At 41.4% G+C, this 27,827-nt stretch overlaps 1 long non-coding RNA gene and 1 other non-coding gene across 2 annotated transcripts; both read left to right on the forward strand.

Annotated features, from left to right (window-relative positions):
• The first annotated feature begins 1,124 nt into the window (after nucleotides 1–1,124).
• LOC133049467 (uncharacterized) lies at nucleotides 1,125–27,736 on the forward strand. Its single transcript, XR_009691328.1, has 3 exons — nucleotides 1,125–1,206; nucleotides 25,070–25,127; nucleotides 27,558–27,736. It is a non-coding gene; the product is annotated as an uncharacterized LOC133049467 (long non-coding RNA).
• Nucleotides 5,075–5,147, forward strand: TRNAG-CCC (transfer RNA glycine (anticodon CCC)). Its single transcript has one exon. It is a non-coding gene; the product is annotated as a tRNA-Gly (tRNA).
• Nucleotides 27,737–27,827: the final 91 nt, after the last annotated feature.

A 27,827-nucleotide genomic window follows, 5' to 3' on the forward strand; every position in this document is an offset into this window, starting at 1 on the left:
GCTCTTAGGGATCTTAGTTCCCCAAGCAGGAATCAAACCCTGAAAGCACCAAGTCCTAACTCCTAGAGCACCAGGGAATTCCCACTGTGTGTGTACATATATACAGTCTGTACAGTAAAGCTGTTCTACCACCTAAGATATTCTATGTAAATAAAAAGTCTGGAGAAAGTACTGTTAGTAGTAGTTATTGCAGAAGAAGAACTGAGATGGAGCGGGCCTCCAGGAGGACAATTTTGATTTTTTTAATCCTATGAGCTTATGTATCTGAATGTTTTCTAATGAAGCTATGTTTATGTATTATTATATATTTTTGGACTGGGTCGTTCACTGCTATAACTCTGTCACCTTGAGCAGTACCTGCATATAGCAGAGGTTCAATAAATATTTGTTGAATGACTGGATAAATAAGTTACATTTCAAATGTATAAAAAACAATGTATACAATAACTTGATAGGTTTGCTCTTGCAAACGTGCTAATTTTAAAAATCCATTTCCAAGATACATTTATGAAATTGATGCTTTTCAGTAGTTGAAGAATTACTCTTGGAATACTTTGAATGGGACCTGGGTTAAAAAATTGGGGCTCCGAATTTGGGTTTTGGCTGCAGAAATTGACTATGAAAGGAGTTTCCACAGTGTATCTTTTAATCAATCTTTTATAAAGCAGGTACAATAATTTATCTTTCTTATCCAGTGTAAGAAAATAGGTGCTGTAACTGAGGAACTATTTAAATTCTGATTTTATTTGTATTTATATTGCCTTTAAATTACCTGATTAAAGTTTTTTTAAACAATAGTGGAAATAAGTCTATTGGTAGTTTTCAATCTAGGTTAAAATCTGTATATGAACTTCCCTCTTCCTGATAAACTTGTTTTATGTATATTCAGGTAAATACTTGTCGACAGATAAAATGCTAGAATAATATTGTCTATATTAGTGTTTAAACATAGTTACTAATCATATTGTGATTATTTACAATATTAACTTTTTTTTGCTGTTTGCTGAAAAGGAAGTTATTTGCTATTTTTATGTATTACATTTAGAAATACATGAAATATTAATATTGTGATTTTAATCTTATCTTTCCCCTAACTTAGAGGTTCCTAAACCTTTTGGAGGCCACAAACCCTTTAAGGAGCTGATGAAAGTGATGAACCTTTGCACTAGAAAAATGTACACATTCGAAGAGGATTTCAAACCTCAGGTTAATAACTCTAAGTCATTAAAATGCATGGAGATTTTCATAGATATTTTCACATCCATATGTTTAACTTAAAACCATGTAATTTGACCAAGGCTTTTGACAAAGCTTTTGTACTGATGGAGACTTTCACGTTTAACCTATGGCTCTTTAAGTCATCAAATTCCTTTATTAGAGTATCATTCTTGCTTCTCAAGGTATAAGGTACTCAGGTGATGCTAGCATGATTGGCACATGGACTGCAGGTTCACATTAACCAAACCCCAGTGGCTTGGGGCAGAATTCTGAGTTCTTCGGATAAACTCACTACAGAATTATTTAAAGGTGATATAACTAAAGGATTGGGCATCCCTAGTGGCACAGTGGTAAAGAATCCGCCTGCCAATGCAAGAGACCCAGCTCGATTCCTGGGTCGGGAAGATTCCCTGGAGAAGGAAATGGCTACCCACTCCAGTGTTCTTGCCTGGGAAGTCCTGTGGACAAAGGAGCCTGGCAGGCTGTAGTCCATGGGATCACATGGACTGAGCAACTGAACAAGAACTAAAGGACTGACTTCTCAAAATTCCATTCCACTGAGAAGTTCAAGATTAGCAATGATGGCTTTTAAAGAAGAGGGAGTCTCCAATTAATTAAGGCTGATTTCTCTACTTAGTGCCTCTGTGAGGGCAAGAGAAGGGAATTGTGGTTTCTGAGTGTGGTTTGGGGGATGCTCCTTGTAATGGAAAGGTCAGTCCCAGGACAGACCGTGAGGCTGCGTGAAAGACAGCGATACTGAGAGAAACTCAGTGTGAAACAAGAAAAGAGAACGGGAGAAGATACTGAATTAAGGATTGAGGATGGGTGAGAGCTGCAATTCTTGCACACGAGAGACCTCCTGGTGAAGAGCCACCCAGAGTGGAGATCAGAGACTCGATGGGCCCCTCTCAGACCTAAGCACCTGCCATCCAGTTATAATTAGTGGGAAGAGGTTGGGGTGATTTTTGGCCCCAAGTTCAGGGCAAAGAATTTGCTGGTTTCCTACACTAAGAAATTGTCCCTAAGGAGATAGAGTGAGCAATGACAGTCTCACAGAGGAAACCACACCAGCAACCTCCACAGTTCCCCCAACAGGTACAACTCCTCTCCAGTCTCTCCCACCCCTGCTGGATCCCAATACCATAAGGAAGAGTACGATGATGCGTGCTCAGTCCTGTCCAACTCTTTGTCACCCCAGGGACTGTAGCCCACCAGGCTCCTCTGCCCATGGGATTCTCCAGGAAGAATACTGGAGTGGGTTGCCATTTCCTCCTCCAGAAGATCTTCCTGACCCAAAGATTACACCCATGTCTCCTGCATTGGCAGGCAGATTCGTTACCACTGAGCCACCTGGGAAGCCCCAAGGAGCAGTATACGAGAAGATAAATTCCCAATGAAGATGATTAAATCTGTTCAACTTAGAAGTCATTATTGACCTTAGGAGGATATAATTTTTCAGATTAATAAAAACAGCATTAAGAGGTGAATCCAAGGAAGGAAAAAATGTTGAATAATCATTTGAGGTGTTCAGATGGGAGTGAAAAAAGAGATGGATTGTTAGAGTGGTATTGAACAAATATATTTTCCATATTGGAGGGTCCTGGTTGTATGTAAAGGAGGAGAGGGAAAAGCCAATGGAAACAGCCTGAGGATAATTTTGGAAAAAGAAGAGGTGACTGAGGACCTCATAGGCCCTGTCTAGGATTGAAGGGAGATAAGGCTGAATGACACAGAGGGGATGATTTTCCCATGTGGAGGAATATTAGCTCTGAATTACTAAGAGGAGGCTCTGAGAATGACAAGAGTGCTGGTGATGTGTATGTTAAGAGGGTGAGGGTCTCTGATCTGATGGAAGGAATGTCTATGTGGAGGAGTGTTCAATGACCATCAGCCTGAAGTTGACTATAGAAGAAAAAAGTACTAAAACTTGTTCAGCTGTCTTTCCTTTTAAATGACTTGAAGTTTTAAGGAAATTGCCTGGAAAAACAATCCTTGTCCTCACCCACTGAATATATTGTACTTTACTTTAGAAAATCTAACAACAAACATGCAACGTTTCTTGTATGAAGAATCTACATGGAAAAAGGCAAGATAAGAAACTGGTTTGTTTTTTCTTTCTCTTTTTTTTTTTGGCCACACTGCACAGAGTACAGAATCTTAGTTCCCTGACCAGGGATGGAACCCATGCCCCCTGCAGTGGAAGCCCAGAGTTTTAACCACTGAACTACCAGGGAAGTCCCCAAGAGACTGGTTTCTTGATCCATTTCCCTGCATATTTTTTGGCAAAACTTTTACTTGATGTCAGCATCTGAACTGCCAGGAACTTTAACATAAATGCATTTCCTGGATATATGTGTTCTACAGCAATTGCCAAAATGCCCTGCTTCTAATCACTCACCACAAGTGCCCAGTAGTTATCAGGGGTAGAACTGATGGGAGGAGGAGGAGACCGGGTGTCAGATTGTGTGTCAAGGCAGATTGTTGAACAGGCGGTTACTCATCAGGGAATGGAGTTGGTAGGTAGCTGATAGGAAGCCTTGAAGGGAGGAGTGGGTGCGGAGATGGCCTCTATTTGCTATCAGGGGCAGTAAACACTTAATAACTTGGCAGAATCTACAAGGACTTAATTCTCTCCTATCTTCCTCTCTCACCCTCCTCCTTCTTTTAGCCACCCCTTCAGATGCCTGATGGTGTCATTAGAATTTGTTGTTGTCATTCAGCCACTCAGTCATGTCGAGCTCTTTGCATGGACTGCAGCACGCCAGGCTTCCCTGTCCATCACCAACTCCCGGAGCTTGCTCAAACCCATGTCCATCGAGTCGGTGATGCCATCCAACCGTCTCATCCTCTCTCATTCCCTTCGCCTCCTGCCTTCTATCTTTCCCAGCATCAGGGTCTTTTCCAGTGAGTCCTTAGAATTTACATGGGGACAAAACCTCTAAATATTTGAATATACTACAAGTTAATATACATCAGCTTTGGAGCTAAAAAGGTTAGTGGCACATCAGGTTACATTACAGTAGTAGAGGCATAGAAGAAAGGAGCCAGTAGCTGATCTTCCATCTATATGGAAGACCATATACTGTCCTAGGCATCCCATTTTAAGAGGGACAATGACCACTTTTGGATCACAAGCAGAAAAGAATAGCTAGGACCACCATATTTTTGAAAATATTTTATTTATTTATTTGGCTGTGCCGGGTCTTAGTTGGAACACGTGGGGAATCTTCGGTCTTCACTGCAGCATTTGGTATCTTCAGTTGAGGCATGTGGGCTCTAGTTCCCTGACCAGGGATCAACCCCAGGGCCCCCTACATTGAGATCATGGAGTCATTGCCACTGGACCTCCAGCGAAGTCCCAGTATAATGATTTTGAGACCCACTCACATTATCTCATGGGCTTCCCTGGTAAAGAATCCACCTGCAATGCAGGAGACCTGGGTTCGATCCCTGGGTTGGGAAGATTCCCTGGAGAAGGGAATGACTGGAGAATCCCATGGACTGTATTATCCATGGGGTCACAAACAGCTGGACGTGACTGCGACTTTCACTTCATGTGTTATATCATACAGATACAGACCCTCTCGTGTCTGTATCAGTAGTTATTCCTTTTTATTACTAACGGATCCTCCACTGTATAGATATTTCACAACTTGTTTATCCATTTATTAGTTATTCGACATTTGGGTTGTTTCTATTTTTTGGCTATTACAAATAAAGCTACTGTGAATATATCAGTGAAGTCTTTGTGTAGATACAGATTTTTGTTTCTTTTGGGAATTTACCTAGGAATGGAATAACAAGGTTGAATGGTAGGTGTGCATTTACTGTTTTAAGAAACTATTATTTGGGTACTTCCCTGGTGGTCCAGTGGCTAAGACTCTGCACTCCCAATGCAGGGGGCCCAGGTTCGTTCCCTGGTCAGGGAACTAGATCCCACATGCCACAACTAAGAGTTCACATGCCACAACTAAAGATCTTGCATGCCGCAACTAAGACCCAGCATAGCCAAAGAAATAAATAAAAATAAAAATATTAAAAAAAAAAAAAAAAAGAAACTCTTAGTTTTCCAAAGTGATGTACCAGCAGTTGTTCCATATCTTCATCAACACTTGGTATTGTCAGTTTTTCAACATTAGCCATTCTAATTGCATGTAGTGGTATCTCACTGTGGTTTTAATTTGTACTTACCTGATGACTCAAGATGTGAACCACCTTTTCACATGCTTTTGAGACATTCAGATAATTTCTTTTGTGACATGTCTTTTCAAATCTTTGCCCACTTTAAAAATTGCCTTGGTTGTCTTCTTACTGAGCTGTAATAGTTTTTTGTATATTTTGGACACCGGTCCTTTATCAAATGTATGTATTATAAATATTTTCCCAATCTGTGCCTTATCTTTTTATTTTTCTCAACAGTATCTTTCTAAGAGCAAATTTTAAAGTTTTGATGAAGTTCAACTTATCGTATGAATGTTTTTGCATCCTCTCTAAGACACTGTTGCCTCCTTCAATAAGGGATAGATTTTTTTTCCCTCTGATTAAGCTTTTTCTAGTTTTGTTGTTATTTAGTCACTAAGTCATATCAGACTCTTCTGTGACCCCATGAGTTTTGCATTTAGGTTTATCATTCATTTTGAGTTAATTCTTATGTATTACGTGACATAAGGGTCAGTGTCCATTTCCACCCCAATGGGTTTGGAGTTGTTCCAGCAGAATCTGTTGAAAAGATTTTCCTTTCTCCCTTTGAATTCTCTCACTGCCCTTGTTGGAAATCAGTTAACCATATACAAACATGTGGGTCTGTTTCTGGAGTCTGTTCTGTTCAAGGTGGAGGTATCTAATGAGATGTTTGAAATAGAAAATCGAAGCTATTTTATTGTTTTTTTTTCTTTTTTTTCTTTTTTTTTCTTTTTGCTGAATATCAGCAATGTATCTTTCCCCTGCACGTGGAGAAAATCATTTCTCGTCAGGAAAGCCTACCTGCCACCGTCTAGTTTGCTCATCCATTCTTAAATTCTGGATTGAAATACATATTTCTCATAGACATAGGGCTAGAATCATAGACAAGTCCTACAGTCATAAAGCAAAGGAAAATATGAAAACTTGGGTTTAAACTTGGACAAATGCACAGTGGCACCAAGTATTTGGGTTCCCTAATTGTATGCTAAACTTATTCATGTATTATTTCTGTGGAAAAAAAAAATTACAGGAGAAAGAACTGAAAATTCTAGAAGGCAGTTTAAGAGTCTGGGAGCTGTCTCTGCAAAGACAACAGGAAATCTGGATGTCAGCAGACCACTCAGCTTTTTCTTGCTCTTATTCATGCCTTATTGGAGAAGGAACTGGCAACCCACTCCAGTATTCTTGCCTGGAGAATCCCATGGGCGGAGGAGCCTGGTGGGCTATAGTCCACAGGGTCGCAAAGAGTCGGACACGACTGAGCAACTTCACTTCACGTCATTCATGCCTTATAGAGTCACCTTCCAGGGAGCCAGTGTCACTGGCCATGTGTTCCTGGCATTAGCCCAAGTGTGTGGGCCTTTCTGTCTGTAGAGTCCAAGAAAAGCAAATTCTTCACAGAGATGGAATCAACCACCATCTGAGAATGGTGCTCATCCCACCTCCTAGAGGTTCAAGAAATACTTTTTGTTATCCAGAGGTTCTGTCTTATTTCCTTCTGTTTATCTAGGCATCAAGACCTGAGCAAAGAAGGAAATGGTCCAAAATATTAACTTCATTGTAAACAAGAATTTTAAATAAATATGAGGGCAATAGTGAAGACAGAAGAGACTATGAAATTCAGTGTTACTGGCTCATTTACAAGGAGAGAAGGATTTGTTGAAGAACATGGATCCAGAAGTGAGTGAGCCAGTGGATGCTGGGGATGTAAGTTCATATTCTGATTTTGACACACACCTTAGAAATGTTCACCTCTGTCCCTTAATGAGAGCTACAGGTGCTGTTATGAGAATGACATAATATCTGCTTCAGTTCAGTCGCTCAGTCGTGTCTGACTCTTTCCTACCCCATGGACTGCAGCATGCCAGGCTTTCCTGTCCATCACTAACTCCCGGAGCTTGCTCAAACTCATGTCCATCAAGTCGGTGATCCTATAGAACCATCTCATCCTCTGTTGTCGCCTTCTCCTCCTGCCCTTGATCTTTCCCAGCATCAGGGTCTTTTCCACTGGGTCAATTCTTCGCATCCAGTGGCCAAAGTATTGGAGCTTCAGCTTTGGCATCAGTCCTTCCAATGAATATTTAGGACTGATTTCCTTTAGGATTGACTGGTTTGATCTCCTTGCAGTCCAAGGGACTCTCAAGAGTCTTCTCTGACACCACAGTTCAAAAGCATCAATTCTTCGTCACTCAGCTTTCTTTATGGTCCAACTCTCACATCTACTCATGACTACTAGAAAAATTATAGCTTTTACTATATGGACCTTTGTCAGCAAAGTAATGTCTCTGCTTTTTAATATGCTGTCTATGTTGGTCATATCTTTTCTTCCAAGGAGCAAGCGTCTTTTAATTTCATTGCTGCAGTCACCTCCTGCAGTGATTTTTGGAGCCCAGGAAAATAAAGCCTCTCACTGTTTCCATTGTTTCCCCACCTATATGCCATGAAGTGATGGGACCAGATGCCATGATCTTCATTTTTTTAATATTGAGTTTTAAGCCAGCTTTTTCACTCTTCTCTTTCACTTTCATCTTTAGTTCCTCTTCGCTTTCTGCCATAAGGGTGCTGTCATCTGCATATCTAAGGTTATTGATATTTCTCTCTGCAGTCTTGATTCTAACTTATGCTTCATCTAGTCCGGCATTTCGCATCATGTACTCTGCCTAAAAGTTAAATAATCAGGGTGACAATATACAGCCTTGATGTACTCCTTTCCTGATTTGGAACCAGTCTGTTGTTCTATGTCAAGTTCTAACTGTTGCTTCTTGACCTGCATACAGATTTCTCAGGAGGCAGGTCAGGTGGTCTGGTATTCCCATCTCTTGAAGAATTTTCCACAGTTTGTTGTGATTCACACAGTCAAAGGCTTTGGCATAGTCAATAAAGCAGAAGTAGATGTTTTCCTGGAACTCTTGCTTTTTGTTGATCCAACGGATGTTGGCAATTTGATCTCTGGTTCCTCTGCCTTTTCTAATCCAGCTTGAACATCTGGAAGCTCTCGGTTCACATACTATCGAAGCCTGGCTTGGAGAATTTTGAGCATTACTTTACTAGAGTGTGAGATGAGTGCACTTTACGGCAGATGGCATTGTCTTTCTTTGGGATTGGAATGAAAACTGACCTTTTCCAGTCCTGTGGCCACTGCTGAGTTTTCCAAATTTGCTGGCATAGTGAGTGCAGCACTTTCACAGCATCATCTTTTAGGATTTGAAATAGCTCAACTGGAATTCCATCTCCTACACTAGCTTCGTTTGTAGTGATGCTTGCCAAGGCCCATTTGACTTCGCACTCCAGTATGTCTGGCTCTAGGTAAGTGATCACACGATCGTGGTTATCTGGGTCATTAAGATATTTTTTGTATAGTTCTTCTGTGTATTCTTGCCACCGCTTCTTAATATCTTCTGCTTCTATTAGGTCCATACCATTTCTGTCCTTTATTGTGCCCATATTTGCATGAAATGTTCCCTTGGTATCTCTAATTTTCTTGAAGAGATCTCTAGTCTTTCCCACTCTGTTGTTTTCCTCTATTTCTTTGCATTGACCACTTAGGAAGGCTTTCTTATCTCTCCTTGCTGTTCTTTGGAACTCTGTGTTCAGATGGATATATCTTTCCTTTTCTCCTTTGCCTTCCACTTCTCTTCTTTTTTCAGCAATTTGTAAGGCCTCCTCAGACAACCAGTTAGCCTTTTTGCATTTCTTTTACTTGGGGATGGTTTTGATCATGGCCTCCTGTACAATGTCACCAACCTCCAACCATAGTTCTTCAGGCACTCTGTCAGATCTAATTCCGTGAATCTATTTGTCACTTCCACTGTATAATCCTAAGGGATTTGATTTAGGGCATACCTGAATGGTCTGAGAAGAAGGGGACGACAGAAGATGAGATGGTTGGATGGCATCACCCACTCAACGGACATGAGTTTGAGTAAACTCCAGGAGTTGGTGATGGGCAGGGAGGCCTGGTGTGCTGCAGTCCATGGGGTTGCAAAGAGTTGGACAGGACTGAGCAACTGAACTGAACTGAACTGAACTGAATAGTCTAGTGGTTTCCCTACTTTCTTCAATTTAAGTCTGAATTTGGCAATAAGGAGTTCATAATCTGAGCCACAGTCAGCTCCCGGTTTTGTTTTTCGCTGACTACTTAATATCTGCTTAACTATGTTTATAATAATAAGTAAATTTAAAAACATATTCCAAGGGCTTCCCTAGTGGCTCAGTGGTAAAGAATCCCCTTGCCAATGCAGGAGACATGGGTTCAATCCCTGATCTGGAACAGTCACACATGCGGTGGAGCAACTTAAGCCCATATGCCACAACTACTGAGCCTGTGTGCTCTGGAGCCAGGAAGCCACATCTGCTGAGCCCACGTGCCGCAACTACTGAAGCCGGAGCACCCTAAAGCCCGTGCTCCACAACAAGAGAAGCCACCGCAATGAGAAGCCCACACACCTCAAGTAGAGAGCAGCCTCCACTCACCACAACTAGAGAAAAACCTGCGCAGCAATGAAGACCCAGCACAGCAAAAATAAATACATAAAATTAATATATATTCTAGACAAATCCTTTTCCACTTATACATGCAGTGTTTTTTGCTTTTACAACTTAAAATTTTGACCCTGTTTCCACCAGTACAAACCACACCTTCTTGGTAAGAAAAATAAAGTCAATTACCTCAAGAACTAATCTTACGTTCTTCAACAGGAGTTTTTGAAAGTGCCTGAAATTTAAGTTACAGGGTTTTGAACTGCTGAGTTAATGATCTTGTTGAAGGAAGAGTGTCAAATGCACCAGTCGCTAAGCCTGCTCCCTAAGGTCTCTCAGAAATGTATTCAAACTCCACGGCAATAAACAGAAAGAAAAACAAGATTTTCCCGCAAATTTTGTGTTTTTAAGTACTTGCTGTGGCAAATATTTGCTCTGAATATTCATGTTTAACCTCCAGTATAATTATTTGAATTCAGGTTCTCAGGCTATTTATTTATCTATAGATGTGTGTTTGTGTGTGTGTGTGTGTGTGTGTGTGTGTGTATGCATGTGTAAGATGGCACAAGTCAGGTTTAAATTTTCTATAACTAAGAAAGTTGTTGGCTGTCTGAAATCATGTTAAGCCAGTGGATGCCTTTTAAACACTGTCTACTCACTATTAGTTCTTGATTTTACTACTTAAGTAGGTCCTTTTGAGTCTGAAACTTTTTATAGTCTTCACCAGAGCAGCAATTCTGATCCATTTCTTAGTGATGTTGCAATAATTAGCTTAGCATGGCAACCCACTCTAGTATTCTTGCCTGGAAATCCCACGGACAGACGAGCCTGGTGGACTACAATCCGTGGGGTCACAAAAGAGTTGGATATGACTTAGTGACTGAACAACTAAATTAGAAAATAAAAATAATGCGTTAAACGTTTGTCTTTGTTTTGTTTAGAGTGATATTTTCCATTTTTATTGCGTTTTTATTAGTTTAAGTTTACCAGCAGTCGATGTAATTGCTTCTATCTTGGACACCAACTAATATATAAATACAAAGTTTGTATGACCACCTGGTATATTTGTTTGGGTCCAAGGTCTGGGTCCAACAATGCTGTAGCTCTTTAAAGACTTTGGCAAACTGCTTTTCCTCTTGATTTTAAATCATTATTTTGTAAGGAAAATTTAATTAGAAAAAAATGTTTCTTTTTTAAGTGCAGGCCAGTCTATTGAGCCAATAAAGAATTTGTTTGAAAATAATTCCCTGCTTCTAGAACTAAGAGAATAATTTTTTTCCTTTAATTAGTATTTTAGAATTTTTTTTTAACGAATGCCAAATGCAATGTGAGCTCAAGTGTTTTTAGTTCAGTTCTAAACTTAGAACCCGTGATTTTCAAGTGGGTTCTAAATTTGGCAAAAATGTCTTCTCTCTGCCATAGTAGCTGGTGTTTTCCCATTCTTAACGGTTCATACATCTTATTTTCTAAGCAAGCAGTGCTGTCTTTCTTCACTATTTAATAATTTTTTCTATTTCCTCTTTGTGGAATACCAAATGTGATGCAACCTTTTTAGACCATTAAATAAAATAGATATGGCAACTTTTGGAAAGAAAAACAGAGCGGGAGAGGGAATGCTAAGGAGGGAAAAGGTAATTTAACTTCTTTCTTACAATGAAAAGATAAATACCTTATGTCTCAGATATTGCATTACACAAAGTTTATATATAGGTTGTTAGAAATCACCAAGTCAGAATTCAATTGGAATACTTATTTTTTTTCTGCAAATGTCTGCATAAATCCACGTGAGTCTCTGCCCCTCCCAGAGAAAAATGTGGGATGAAAGAGCATTCCTATTTGGTCATCACCCCCAGAAGCGTGTCCAGAAAGCCAACTCCTGTGGTCTGCTCTTTGCTGATTATTTAATCCCACTCCTTGCAGGTTAAGACACAGAGGTAAAATGCTAAACTCAAATCTCACTGTGGGCCTGGCAAGCCAGTAGTTCTGGCCTCTGGGAGGCAGAGGTTATTAGTGGACAGGTACATTGTTGAAAAGGGCTTACCCTGTGGCTCAGTGGTAAAAAAAATCCACCTGCAATGCAGGAGACATAGGAGATGAGGTTTCGATTCCTGGGTCAGGAAGATCCCCTGGAGGAGGGCATGGCAACCCACTCCAGTATTCTTGCCTGGAGAATCCATGGACAGAAAGAGTCTGGCGGGCTACAGTCCACAGGGTCTCAGGGTTGGACACGACTAAGCACGCATACATGCACATGGTTGAAAACCGTTACTTCCTCGTCCTGCAAGGTGTTAGAGGGAAGAATGCCATGATCTCTCCCCCAACACAGGCGCCCACATATCTCTCACTCACCTGCATTTATCTGTCCTCCAGCTTCATGCTCAGATCTTTCTCTTTCATCATTCCTGGTATGCCTTACTTCTCCCATTAGAACTTCTTTTCGTTAACATAAGATGGACTAGGAGAGGAAGGCCAGCTTGAATAAAAAGGTGAAACGTTTGGGGTTCTTTTTTTCTCTGCTGAGACAAACTTTTGGAAACATCCCTCAGCTGCATACCTCTGCCAAAGAAATATGTATCTGTTCAAGCAGCTTCCTTTTCTTCCCACAAGCATGTTGTTTGCGCACTTGTACACATCACCTCAGGCTTCCCTGGTGGCTCAGTGGTAAAGAATCCTCCTGCCAATGCAGGAGACATGAATTCGATTCCTGGGTCAGGAAGATCCTCTGGAAGAGGAAACGGCAACCCATTCCAGTGTTCTTGCCTGGGAAAATCCCATGGACAGAGGAGCCTGGCAGGCAACCGTCCATGGGGTTGCAAAGAATCAGACATGACCTAGCGACTAAGCAACAACAAAGGCGTCACCTCAGCCCGGAAGGACTAGGTTGAAGCTTGCTCCTTCACACCTCCCAGGTCTTCCCTACACATCTTGGCAAACAGGCATCTCGCTCTCTCAGATCCCTCTGGTCCTCACGTCTTCTCTGCTCAGAAGGAAAAACCATCAGATCCCTTCTAGCAGGAGGCAGCCGCCAACTTCAGGACAGCAGCCCTGATGGTCTAGTCCAACAGGTTTCCCCGCTTTATTTTCTCTTGCTTCCGCAGTGCCAAGAGTGGAGGACTGGAATACCTGAGATACTTCCCGCTCCCAGCCTTCCTGGGTTCCAAGCATTCTGACCACCAGGCTCCCGGCAGACGCAGCAGCCGGATTTCCTGGGATGTTTGGCCCTCGTATCCTCCATACCACTTCCACTGGCACCTGTCTCTCCTCCCCACCCGGCAAGTGCTGGTAGAATTCCACTGACCTCAGCATTCCTGGAGGGGGCTGCAGTTGGCCTGGACGTCCAACCTTGACGGGAATGCAGCAGTGGGAAGCAGCCTGGGCGCTTCCCCGGTGGACTGTGTCGTCGTTCAAGTTCAGAGGATAGGTGCTCTGAGCGAGGCAGCCAGATGCGTTTAGCTCAGCAGGTCACCCAGGCCAGTCTCCTGCCTCCAACAGTGGCACAAAGGGCTATTTTGTGAGAAAACATTGTTGCACTCTACCATGTCAGCCTCCAAGGTTGAGGGTTACTGCACCCACGATTCTGGTTTTCCTTAACAGTGCATTATTTACCAGGCCTTGTCTCCAACTTCTCTAATACTTTGTGTCTCAATCATCCGTCACAGTCTTTTTGTATTAAATCAAGAAAAGAGCATGAACTAGGCTGAGAGTCAGGAGGCGTGGGTTCTTTCTGTTGCTCTGCCATAATGGAATGTTAAGACCTCGGCCTTCTCTGAACCTTCATTTAAAACACTGGGGGCTGGTTACAACCATGTCCTCAAACTCCATGACTCTTCTTTAAACTACTACTTAATAGTATAGTAAGTAGAAAATAGCACTTAAAATAATATCGTATGACACTTTCCACCCACAATTGTCCCTCCCTCTCACTTTGATTCAACCTTAAGGCAATACCGCTGTTTCTAGGTGTGGAGGGTTACCCTACGGTGCGTTTTTGACTGAATTTCCTACATCGTACTCCCCCTTTACTCTTTAGCTCTACTAATTACACATCTGCTGTCTTTTCTTCTCTTTATAAGTCCACCTTTATAAATTTGAAGTGCTCTTGATTATTTTTGTTACCCATCTCCAGACAGACCTCAGCCCTGAAGGAAGTAGTGTATACTCAAGGCAGGGTAACAGTGTTTTCTCTTTACCTTTCAGTCTGGTGGCTTTGTGATGGCCACAGCACACTGAGTTTGTGTCTTTGGGGGGCTGCCCACAGTACCCCAAGATTCCTTTCCTGTATTATAAATAGGAGTTCAGAGCCCATCACCTTATAAATACATTTGAAACCTTGCCCCCTGATATTTTCCTCTTTGCCACATGAATACATATCTCCCACTTTTTGCACAGTTGTGAGGTTCATGAGATCTTTTGGCTATTTAATCCTCTTGGATCTTTATCACCTGGAAGAAGAGTCTTCTACAGAATCAAAGGTCATATCATATATTTCCACCTCCATGTCAGTTTTTTAAATATTGAAAAAAAAAAACACCTTTTCATATTTATCCTGATCCCTGGGAGAGGGTTGTAGGGCTGGGGATGGAGAGTGAGGGGTGAGATGCAGATCCCACCTGAAGGATGGGAAAACTTAGTATTTCGTGTGTATGTGTGTGTGTGTGTGTGAGAGAGAGAGACAGAGAGAGATTAAAAGTTTTAATAGATTGTACTCCATTTATAGTGATTATAAAGTATTGGCTGCATTCTCTGTGCTATACAATAGATTCTTGTAGCTTACTATTATACAGAGTAGTTTGTGTCATTAGCATTTTGTTTTCATGTGAGTTTTGTTATTGTTTAGTCTCTAAGTTGTGTTCTACTCTTTGTGACCCATGGACTGTAGCCCATCAGGCTTCTTTGTCCATGGGATCTCCAAGGCAAAAATACTGGAGTGGGTTGCCATTTTCTCCTCCAGGGGATCTTCCCAACTCAGGGATACGAACACAAGTCTTCTGTGTCTCCTGCACTGGCAGGCAGATTCTTTACCCACTGAGCCACCAGGGAAGCCTGAATGATACAGGAATTAGTAGCAAAGTCATGATTAGACCCATGGCTCTTCATTACTTTCCCCACTCTGTTTAAGCATTTACTCATGGATTGAGTGGCTCCTCTAGGCCAAGCGCTCAGCTTGATGCCAAGAAACGGTGAATAAAGCTCACCCTGTGCTTGAGGGGTTTGTAGACTAGAAGGCCACACGTGTGGGCAGTTACAGGCCTGGTGAGGATGCCAGAAGTGGCGTGGGCTCAGCGTGGGTGCTAAGGGGAGGCTTCTGAGAGCAAGAGACGCCTAAGCTGAAAGTCAGGCAGGAGGTGGGCAGGTGGAGGTCATCCTGATTGAGGGAGTGGTGAGTGCCCGGGGACCAGTGGGAGCTTGGAGCATCCGGCAGGAGGGAGCAGCAGACGCTGACTGTGACACTCTGCTAAGACGTTTGAAGGCTCTCTTGAAGGGCAGTGGGAAGTCATAGAAGGATTTTTTTTTTTTTAAGTCAGGGAATACCATGATTGTATTATCGTAATTACTTTAGAAAAATCACTTGGAGTTTTCTGAGGCTGAGGCCCAGAGACGTTAGGTAGTTAGAAACTGTTGGAATAAGCCCAAGCAGGAGACCACAGCTTGAACTAAGATGGTGGTCTTCCAAAAGAGGGAAGGGGGTAGACCAGAGACATAGATGAAAGAGGTGGAGACCATGGGACTTGATGAATTGTTGATTGTTGGGAGTTAAGGAGAGGGAAGAACCAAGGAGGAAATGGGTCTTTTTTGAGATTGTTGGGTTTGGGGTGCCAAAGCAGAGACTGTAAGGAGACATCCATGCAGGACGTCGTGTACAAGACTTGGACTTTGGAGCCAGAGGGGCTAACTGGATCAGCCTAGGAGACCTTACCTCCTCCTTTGTAAAATAAGGAAGTAGCAACCACTCCAAGGAGCAGAGAATTATAAGGAGATAAACCCATGGACAGAGGAGCCTGGAGGGCTACAGTCCACGGGGTTGCAAAGAGTCAGACATGACTGAACCACTTTCACATGCTACATAGAAAGCATTTATGGTGCCTAGCAGATGTAAACGCCCAATAAATATTAGTTTCTGCCCCCTTCGCCCCCCTACCATCCACAGACACTTTCAGCTGAATAACATGCCTTCTCACTCTGGTGGAAGAAGCTCCATGCTGCCCTTCCCTTTATTCTCTCACTAACGAATGGATGGGTCCTTTTTTTTTTTTTTTAATTTCTTAGACAACAGAGAGTAAAGGAGAGATCAGAGGAAGGAGAAGGGATCTAATTAAACTTGGAAACTTTTCTAAGTGAAAGTTTTGCCTAAAAGAGCTCTTTCAAGTGTTTCACGTGGATTCTTTCTCAGCTACAAATGTTAACCTATCACTGTGACAATCGTATGTCTTTGGTAGCACATTTAAGACTAAGAATACTTGAACTGAGCTGGAACAGAGTAAGACAGGGGTTTCCTTTCCTTCACAGGCTCTCTTGGCTCCACTTGTCTGGTCTGTCCTTGAATCTTAAGAGTTCCAAGCAATGATGTGGTCGGCATCTCAGTTTAGAAGAATGCAGGTCTTCTGCCTTGGGTCCTCTTCCAATCTTTTTGCTTTGGGAGATAGGCATGTACATTCTTTCTTATTGCTCTGTGTGGATTTAGATAGCATCTAACCCATACATTTAGGGCTCACAACCTGCCTTGGGCCACGTTTCTTAGATGTTGGATAGATTCAGAAACATTTTAGAGTGGAACACTCTGGCACTGGCTTCTGCTCTGGTAGGCTTCTCCCTTCCCCTCTTTGGCATTCTTCTGTTGCTCTGGCAGTTCTTCCTCTAATTTCATTTGTGTTCTTTTGCTCCATTAAAAAAAAAAAAAAAACTTAAAAAAAAATAAGAGGCTCACTTTTAAACATCAAGGAATATATAGCCACGTAAAGATATTCTTTGAGTCTTCTAATTATCTTTAAGAAACATATAGCTTTTGAAGACACCTTATTACCACATAATATTTAGGTCAGAATGTATGTTTCTGAGCTTCCCTGGTGGCTCAGACGGTAAAGAATCTGCCTGCAATGAGGGAGACCCAGGGTCGATCCCTGGGTTGGGAAGATCTGCTGGAGGAGGAAATAGCTCTCCACTCCAGTATTCTGGCCTAGGAAATCACATGGACAGAGGAGCATGGTGGGGTACAGTCTATGGGGTCACAAAGAGTCAGACAGGACTGAGCGATTAACAGTTCACATAATGTTTCTACCTGTAAAAAGTTTACATTTCTTTAGGTAAGAAAACACAAGAGGAAAAAAGATTCAAGAGACTAATATTACACTTTTTTTAAAAGATGGGCAGGAAACCATAGAGATGGCCTCACAAAAATCCATTCTCCTGCTTGGGATGAGATTATTGATTTTCTTAGTTACTATTTTTCCCTCAAGTGTTGAAATAAGTGCCTTTTGATTCCTGGGCTTGAGAAAAACTTGTTCCCCACAGCACTTGGCAAGTATAAATCCCAGGAACTAGGTGCTTTAAGCACTGTGTTTGTGAAGCAGGAGCCATTGTTGAGAAAGAACAGGGTGGGAGGAGTGAGGTGGGGGGAGGGAGGAGGTGGAGGGAGGGGGAGCAGAGCCCGGTACCAGGAGCCCTAGCAGTGTGGGAGGGACCAAGAGACGGAGGGGAGTGTCGGTCCTTGCTGGGGCCTTGCAGATCTGGTCCACCTTGCTCCATTTCTGTTCTACCACTGCTGGGTCCACACAGGGAACCCTCATCACCCACACTGCTCCCAATAACTCTGGAGTCGTTTCATGCAAATGTAACCTGGTTTTACCCAAATCTAAAACCTGGATTGAATTTGTTGAACTATTCAGTGGCACACATTTTGGTGCCCAAATGAATTTGCTACACAGGAAGGACTTATTTTGGGGGAGCTTATGAATTTTTGTGATAACTGGCAATATGCAGGAAAAAAAAAAACTGCATTAACCTCAAAATTTACTGCATGCATACAATCCATTGGGTTCCCCTGGTGGCTCAGTGGTGAAAAATCCAAGTGACAATGCAGGAGACACAGGTTCAATCCCTAAGTTAGGGAGATCCCTTGAAGGAGGAAATGGCAACTGGCTCCAGTAATCTTGCCTGGGAAATCCCATGGATAGAGTAGACTGGCGGGCTACCATCTGTAGTGTCACAAAAGAGTTGGACACAACTGAGCATGCACACACACATATACAATCAATTAGTATTAGTTATTGTTTTGACTTTGAGGACTTTTAATAAGATCCGGGAATTAAAAAAAATAAATATATCTGCAAGCTTCTCAACTATAACAACACCTCCCACAGTAAAAACCAAACAAAAAAAATCTATTAAAACACTAGTTCATAAAAACCATTGCCCCAAACCATCAGAATAGGGACCAATCTGAATAGAATTTAACCATATAAAACTGCCAGTATCCACAGATTTTGAACAACCAAGATGACAACACAACACTAGGTTTTGCTCCACATACCTTGAGTCAGCATACTAGAGTATAATTTATTCTACAAAGGGAAGGAAATTGTAGGCACAGTTTATTAAATTTGAGTATCAGCATTATGATAGATGTGGACAGAAAATTGAACCTCACCTGACATTCAGCTATCATTTACTAAATACCTGTGATGGGCAAAGAGTGCTGAGAAACAAAGATGAGTAAGGCAACATAATGTGTAATATATTTATATAGGTTATAAAATATGTAATAATCTATGGTCATTCTATTTATAACACTGTAAAAGCCATTAGAAACGTACAACCAAAAGTGACAAGAGTTCACAAATGAAAAAGCTCAAGTTGAGGACTGTAAACAGTTGGGGAAGTTTTAAAGGACAGGTTGGATTTATCAGTGGAGGCTGGGGGAAGGACACTCCAAAGCAAAAGAAACAGTGTGACCAGAAGCTCGAAGGTGGGAGAGTACAAGTCCAATTTGATTGGAAATTAGGAGAGCTGTGGCAGAGAGAAGGGGGCAAGTTTTGCCTGATTCCGGAAGGCCTTGAAGGCCCAGTGAGGATTTGGCAGTTAATTGGGAAGAAAATGTAATTAAATGGAAAGTTTTTAAGCAGTGGAGTTTTATGCGTTAGGAAAATATTAATAATACCAGTTTTTTAAATAATCTAAAATAAACAGCCAACATCTGGTGCTCATTTACAGAATTCTAAGAAATTTGCATACTAGGCTCAGCTCTTTATGTATATGAGCTAATTTAAACTCACAACTTCCCTTTGAAAGGGGCATTATCATTTTACCAAAGCAACTGAAGTTCAGAGAGGTTAATTCACTGTGTCCAAAGTAACACAGCTGGTTAGTGCCAAGGCTGGGATTTTAACCTTTGGAGTGTCTGGTTCCAAAGCCTCCATGCTTATCCACAAAATAATAAAGGCCAGAACTACAGTTGGGGGCAACAGAAATGGAAAAAAAAAAAAAAATTGGGATGGGGATGATTCAAAAGTACTGTGACATGAATGTTACAGAATTTGATGTGAGGGAAGCAGAAGGGAGGAATGAGACTCTTAGAATTGGAGCTGGTGTAGGGAGTTGGCAAATAGAGAAATGAGACTGGAGTGTGGCTTTGGGAGCAGACCTATAGGCTTGAGACACTGGGACCCAGTGCAATCCTGGACAGAACCAAAGGCTGAAAGGGAAACGGGGTCATGTACATAGAATTGGAGGTTAAAACTCCACGTGGAGTTGGTCCCTGGGGTCTCTAAGAGAGCAGAGAAGCAAAGAGAAGATGACTTAGGACTGAATTATGGGAAACAAACAAATAGTCATAAAAAAAAAAATAGTCATTAAAGAAGACACATCAGTGGTGAGGCAAAAGTTTTTCCATGTAAACACTGATAGTTTTCCTTCTAGCAGATACCTGATTCTGATCTGTGTTAACAGGCTGGTCAGATTTAGATGACAGTGGAGACACCTTAACTTTTATTTATTTTTTTAGTTAGAGTATATTTGCTTTACAATGCTGGTGTGCAACAATGTGAATCAGCTATATGCATACATAATCCCTTCCCTCTAACCTCCCTCCCATCCACCCCCTGCCAAGACAGCTTAACTTTAGAGCTATGATAAATGTACATGATTTTTATATATTATAGATTGTATATTTGTTTTGGGGGAAGAATTTCTAGAGTAATGAGGTCTAACTCTTTTTTAATGATTTAAATCTTTGAGTCTTCTTTAGCACATTTCTTCTCTTAAGAAATTAGAGGTTTTTTGCTCCTAATTTTTTTTGTGGGGTGAAGGGGGTGCACTACATGGCATGTGGAACTTCCCCAACCAGGAATTGAACCTGTGCCCCTTGCAGTGAAAGTGTAACAGGGCACAACTTTTGAAAGAATAACATAGCCCAAGGACACAACCGCATAAACCAATTAGAATCAACCCTGCTTGGGACTTGAACCCAGCCAAAACCCTCTGGTACCTGGTTTCAGAATCTAATGAAGCTCAGATTCTTGATGTCTCATCCCAGAAAGAATTCACTGAGAGACAAAGTGATAGGTAAGATGTAGATTTGTTCAGATTCGGAGAGAGGCACACTCCACAGATAGAGTGTGGGCCATTGCAGAGGGCAAGTGTGGCTCCAAAATGTGGCCCAGTTAGTTTTGTATAGGTTGGGTAATTTCATATGCTAGTGAGTGGGAGGATTATTCCAACTACTTTGGGGAAGGGGTGGAGATTTTCAGGATTTGGGCTCCCTCCCACTCCTTGGTGTTTTGACAGTGCCTTGGAACTGTCATGGCACCTCTGGGTGTGTCATTTCACTTGCTGATTGAGGATCAAGGTCTAGTCTTGTCTGCCATCTTGGTCTCATTTGATTCTAATTGGTTTATGTGGTTTATGTTGTGTCCTTGGGCTATATTATTCTTTCAAAAGTTGTGCCCTGCCCCTTTCCCTCATATTATGTAAGAATGTGATTGTAGCCTAGTAATAAACTGTCTTGAGGATGGCCCACAGTTTACCAAGTCAAGCCACTCATTGAACGCCTAGGTTGTTGACATATTATGGGTAATTCTGCAATTAATATTCAAATTTTCATGCTTTTTACTTGTTTCTGATTACTTTCTGAGTATTTTTGGAAGCAAAATCACTGGTCAAATGCCATGAATTTTTTCAGGCAGAGTTCTGTTTCAGAATGTGACTATCAATTTGCTGGTAGTATGTATGTTAGAATATATTAAATCATGCTATCTCCTTCCTACTTGCTTATTTCTGTTCTTGGAAATCAAAAGGATGCCTTAGAAGAAGGATCTACAGCAACCTTTGGGGGAAAAAAAGCACACAGGTTTTCTGTTGTTGATTTTTTTTTAACACCTTCATGAACAACAGGTATGGATTGGTGGTCACCTTCTATTTAGCCCCACAAGCCATTTTGGGTGCTGTTTTTTTTCCAACAAAAAAGCTGTCCTGTGGGGAGGTGAGGCTATCTTCTGCTCGAAGAGAGACTCTGCCTGGCCTCTAACAAAGACAGATCCAAGGTGATGAACCCCATATTTATCGGCTCTGCTAGGATTTCTCTCCTAGGCCTCGAGGATGTTCAAGCATCTTTGCTTCTCCCAAAGGCCTGGAACGCCTGCTTTTGTCTTGATCTTCCAGGGAGAGCAAGGCACTCTTCCTTCTTGTCTCCTATCTTTCTCGGCCCCACAGATTTGGCAGCAGCCTCCTTGGCTGTGTGGGGGTCTCTGGCTGCAGGTACCTGGATGCAGCAGCTGCCGTGGAGTTTCTTCCCTTCAGTCCCATCCCATCAGTAGGCAGCATCCACACTTGCCTCTTAGAGCTGTTGTTACCCTTGACGGAAGACGGACTTCTTGACTCCCACCTTTATTACAGCGTTCTGCAAACTGTAGGGCCTATTTGTGGGTTGCAAAGTAAATTTAGAATTTTAAGGGAAAAGAAGTCAGACTCCATCACAACGGTAGGTATTGTTTCATGAAACTTTTTTCAAGATTTATATATGCAGAATGTATGGGCCCTATTCAAAAACCTTGAAAGTCAAGGCTGTAAACACATCAAATCCCCATGAGGATATGGGGTATATTTAGGTGGGAAAATGTGATTGTCTTTAAATTTTTATTAGCTGGGCTAGTAACTGAAAGGCCATGAGGCTCAGTGGAGAAAACTTCAGCTTTGGAGTCAGAACTGGGTCAATATTGTTACTTTCTCACTAGCTGTGTGACCTTGGATAACTGAAGGGATCTCTCTAACCCTCCTTCGAATTATTTGTACAATTATTTTCATCCTGTGCGGATAAGATGAAATCATCTCTGTATAGCCCAGCACACAGGAGAGATTCAGTGTATAAAGCTCAATTTCTAGTCTTTTGTCCCGGCTGTAGGACAGCCTCTGACAAATAGCCAGCCAGACTCCCTGTTTCTCATCAGGAGTACCTGCTACTTGTGATAGTGCCAAACATGGTTCTGTTCCTCACCCAAGGGACCTCTCTGGCTCAGTTTCCCACTCTCTGTTCTGTGTGACAATAGTGTTTCTCAGGAGAAGAACCTCTGAGCAAAGAACATTTCAGAATCACAGGTTGTAGTCCTGAAATCCTAAGGACCCAACTCAGGACTTGCCAACCCAGGAGTCCACAGGGGCCAGCCAGGTGAGAAGGCAGCTCAGGTGCTTTGGAACCGTGGGGCTGCGGCAGACGACAGAACAACCACCTCCTTCGAGGGGGTCGACCACAGGATCATCACCTGCCTACATGTGGAGCCAAGCTGATCAGATCTCAGATTGTTCAAAATCTAGATTTTTTTTTTTAATATGAAAAAAATCCACCTTTTTAGAAACACTGTGCTGACCAGATGGAACATCTGCGTGTCATGGAAGCCAGAGAGTCCTGCCAGTTTGCACAGTCTGACGCTATGCTTTGTGGCTCAGCTGACAGTACAGTCATCTCAGGAGCTCAAGGAAAACCTCCCAAGGCATCCCAGAAGAGTGCTCTTTTAACATTATTTTGTAGCAAAAATACACTGTAACCGCAGAATATATAATGCCACCAATAGAAGAAATTTCCACTGAATGAAGAGGAAAGTACTGGACAGAATTGACAAGTGGGTTGTGATCCGTCGTCTCTTTCTGTGTTTGTTTCATAAAATATAAATTCTGTTTTTAAAAATCCACTTTATTGAGACAGAATTCACATACATACAATTTGATGACTTTTGGTATCATCAGAGTCGCACAAACATTGTTATAATAAAATTTTCATCTTCTTAAAAGAAAACCTATTAGCCATCACCCCCCTTCCCCACAGGCCCCCACACCTGGTTACCCCTAATCTACTTCCTGTCTTTATAAATTTCCTATTCTAGACATTTTATATAAATGGAATTGTACAATAGGTGGGGTTTTATGTGTGTGGTTTCTTTCACTTAGCATAATGTATTCCAGGTTCATCCATGTTGTGACGTTTGTCAGTACTCTATTCTCTATCAATTAATAATATTCAATCATAAAGATATACTACGTTTTATTTATCCTCTCATCAGTTGATGGACCTTTGGACTGTTCTTTGATTATTACAAATAATGTGCTATGAACAATCATATGCAGTTTTTTGTGTGGATGTTTTTGTTTCTCTTGGGTACATACCTAGGAGTGGAATTGCTGGGTCATATGGTAACTCTAGGTATATTATTGGGAGGAACTGTCAGACTGTTTTGCAAAGCAGCTGCACTGTTTTACATTCCCACCACCAGTATATGATGGTGCCAGTTTCTCCACATTTTCACTCACACTTACCATGTCTGTCTTTTTTATTATAAGCCATCCTAGCAGGTGTGCCAAGACATTTGTTCTCAAGGTTTATGGCACTTCTAATAGGGCAGGTGAATTTGGCCTGTTGACATGGTTCTTGAGATCAAGACCTAAAGGAGTGATCTTTTCTGGATTTAGATCACCATTTTATAGAAACTTACTAATGAGTTTCCCCTCTTCATGTATACCATTCTTTGGCTAACCAGAAAAGAGGCACCTTATTTTTAAATAGGTGTAATTTTTCTTCCTTATTCACCAGTGAAATATTCCAATTCTAGAAATATTGTAGGTATAAATTTGTGTCCAGGACTTCCCTGGCAGCCCAGTGGTTAGGACTCCATTGCTTTCACTGCTGAAGGCCTGGGTTCAATCCTGGTTGGGGAACTAGGATCCTGCAAGCTGCCCAGCATGCCCCCCTAACACACAAAAATTTGCTTACATACCGTTTTGTTTTGTTGTTGTTGGGTTTTTTTTCTTTGCGTAGCCACCTATCTGCCCACAGCTGAAACCACTAATTTCCCCACCTATAAGCCACATTGGGACAGAAGACTTGGGCCAAGGCAGAAGTAGTTAAGCAGCCGAAGTTTCCCTTCTATGCTCGCCAACAGATAGAGTAACACCGCTCCTCTGCCTTCCCTGGGTCTTTCTCGTGGCCCATGTGTTTAATCCTGTAACATCCCCACATGTGAAATAAGGCATCACCGTCCCTCAGCAAGGGTTGGGGAAATAAGCACACCTTCCTGGCTGCCAGGCGCCACATGGGGTGGGACTCAGTGTCCTAGTGCACGGTCTGTGCTGTTTTCTCTTCCTGAATTCTCCCCTTTATTGTCAGCATCCAAAAAAAAAAAAAGGTTTTAAGTGTACAGGATCCTTAGTATGGTTGACCTCCTCAGACATTTTGGTTTACTGTTTCTCCTCCTTTTCAGAAACCAGCCCTTTTTGAGAAGGACAGACAACAGGAGAATTCATATAGCTTGACTTTAGGATTCATTGTATGGGGAGGAATCAATATCCTGCAGCCAAACACCCAGAGCCCCCGTCTGCTTTTTGTATTTTTTTTTTTTTACGTTAGAGTTAAGTTTCAAATGCCCATTGGAAGCAACCTTTGGGCAGACATTCTTGCAGTTTTCTGTGATAAATTCTTATTTGGCTTGCCATAGTTCATTGTATCCAACTAGGAATAACCTTGGCCTAGTTGGGAGCGGATAAATAGTACAAATACATGTGTCTGTCTATATTTGCAATTCCCTCCAGCCCCCAACTCTATCTTCCTCTTTTTAAGTTATAAGAACGAGGTGCCATTGACATCTATCCTCAATATTAGTATCCTAACATGTGCTTATTACTGATTATTCTATTTTCCTGCCTTCTGATTTAGAAATACCCCAATGTTTATCTCCAATGATGGAAGAGGAAGATTAAAACAATAATCTGCAGTAAGTACTCTTTCAGGTATTAATTCATTTCTTCAGTAGATGTTATTTAGTGCCTGCTATATGGCAGGCACCCTGCTAGGTGCTTGGGATGCAAAAATAAAATTCCTGCCTATAAGGGGTGCTGTGCAGTGGGACAAACAGACACATAACTGGATAATTACAATTGTGAGCATAGTAGTTAATGTACAGAATATTATGGGATCCCCAAAGAGAGGCACTTCACCTATCTTAGAGGCCGACTCCAGGAAGGGCATAAATTACGTTAATGAAGATATGAAATTCAGTTGCCTAAATTGGGCATGGAGAGAGTGATCAAGCTTTTTAAATTAGGTAACTCTGTAAGTTAGGATAAAACACTCAATAACCCTAAAGTAAAATATATGCCAGTTTGTAACTGATGATTCACATTGAAGGAGAGGGTCTAATATCATAAATAAGTGAACGTTAAAGTTGCAGGGCTAGAGCTGGAAGTTGTAGGGTTTACTCGAAAGTTTTTCTCCTTTTTATGTTCCTCCCTTTGTATCACAGAAAGCAAATATGAGAAATGTGCCTGTAAGTGGAGGTCTTAATATCCTTCTTTGTGACATGGCCCCTGATATACTTGGGAGTAAATGAAGCAACCATCACTAGACTGAATGAGGAATAATACTGTTTGAGGATAGAATTTTTTTTAAAGCTTAATTTGCAACCATTGTCTTCATATAAAATTAAAATATGAAGAAAACTCAAGGCTAATTGCACTTGAGTTTTCCTGTCATGAATTTAAAGAGGTCAGCATAATCTTAAATCTTTGAAAAATAAGTTTAATCTTTACAACCACTTAGTGATAACTTCCATTTTATGGCTGAAAGATTTGAAGCACAAAGTTTAAAAAAGAAAAACAAAAAACTTGTCTGAGATTATAGAGCTAGTAAGTAGCAGAGCAAGGATTTGAACCCAGGTCTATTGATATTTAAATCCAGTGCCTGTTACTTACCATAGCATCCTGCTGAAATAGAAACCTGTGTTGGGCCCATTGTTCTCTTGTTGTTTTGTGACCATAAACTGACCCTGGAAGGAGTAAGCTATTAGAAATAACTGGTAAAAGTATCTAAAAAAGTGGTTGATCCAGAGCAAACCCAACATTGCTCCTGGAAAATACTGATAGTACAATCTTCAAGTAATAGTCAAATTTTGATATCATGGATGCCATTTAAAGGGTAATCATTCTCATGAATATTTTGTAATATAGTCACTGAGAAGATAAAACAGAATTAAAATAACCTAGATTTAAATAAAGCATAAAATTAGATTAATAGAGGGAAGTGAAGAGCATATATGTATGAAAACAGTATAAAAGTTAACTTTAGATGTTTGCTTTTTTAAACACCAATGACTTTAAGAACATTATATTAGTTTATATATTTTTAATATTATTTCTTTTCATGTTCATATAGCATGCATTGTCCACTCACCAAGACTATAAACCCTGATACCAATTATGTATTTTTTTTTTTTTTTTAAGGAGTAAGCATTAAAATCATAGTCAGGAGAGGTTATCTCTCTGTCTGTTCTCATGTAGCTTAATAAATTTGAGAAAACATGTTGTGGATGTTTACATGGGATATATGAAAAAAATTAACAATAAATTGATTTAACTTTGGTCTGTTAAATTTGGAGGAATTGGCTGGTGGGTTTAGAAGTGTATAAACATACCACTAGAGAGTGAAAAAAAGGGAAGTCTGTTGTAACTGAATAGGGGTGTGGTCTGCTCAGGCTAGAGAGCAATAGATAATAGTTTCATAAAGGGCTGATATAACCGTATGGTCTCCAGAACTGGCTATTAGAGCCCGCACATTTTCCTCACAGACATAATATAAGTTTGTCTGTTAAAACCAGGCAACTTGGTGGGTTAGGGAAGCCACAGCCTATGGATTTGGGCATGGGCACTCTCTGCCTCCATCTAATCCTCCGGGTAACAATATACCTACAACTCCTGTAACCCTAGAGCAGTTACATGGATGCACTAAGTGGTTCGATGGGAAGGAAAGATAGCATCACAAGGATTCGTTTGATTATCACAGTAATCCACACCAAGTCAAATAAAACAGCCCAACAGTTAAAAATGTGGTCTCTAATGAATTTGCTAATTCTAGCAGGCCCTCCCAAACATTTCCTGCTCGAGTCCCCTGTATCGAAATGAAGTGGCTGTACTTTAATTTCATGGAAGAATCGTTTGATTTCCAGGAAGTTAAGACAGGGCTTTGTATTTAAATAAAAAGTTCCAGACAAGCTGTGAAATTCGAGCAAACCAAGAAAAAGGATGAAACTAAATGCCTGTTGGGTTACTCAAGATTTCAGCTGCTCTGCAAACCTGACAGTACGGGCTTAAGAGCCCAGAAAAGGGGTGTTTTAAAAGTGGCTGACTGGATCATTGTCACTTTCTTATAGGAAAAACCCTGACTTTCCAGAGATCTAAAGTGTAATGCAACCGTATGTGGTTGAGAAGTTCGAATCTTGGCTGCCTTCGCCCCTCTGCACAAACAGAAACCCCGGTTTCGGGGACCGTGATCTCATCGTGTCGCTCTCACTTTTGAAGGTCTGTTAAAAGTCTGGGGCCTCTTATCTCAACGGCTGTGGAAGTGAGTTTGGGGTGAGAAAGGGGGGGGAGGTCTGTGGGTGTCTCTTTTGCCTGAGGAGTTGGAGACACTTGTGGAAAAG

Source organism: Dama dama, chromosome 30, assembly GCF_033118175.1.
Source record: "Dama dama isolate Ldn47 chromosome 30, ASM3311817v1, whole genome shotgun sequence".
Taxonomy (NCBI): domain Eukaryota; kingdom Metazoa; phylum Chordata; class Mammalia; order Artiodactyla; family Cervidae; genus Dama; species Dama dama.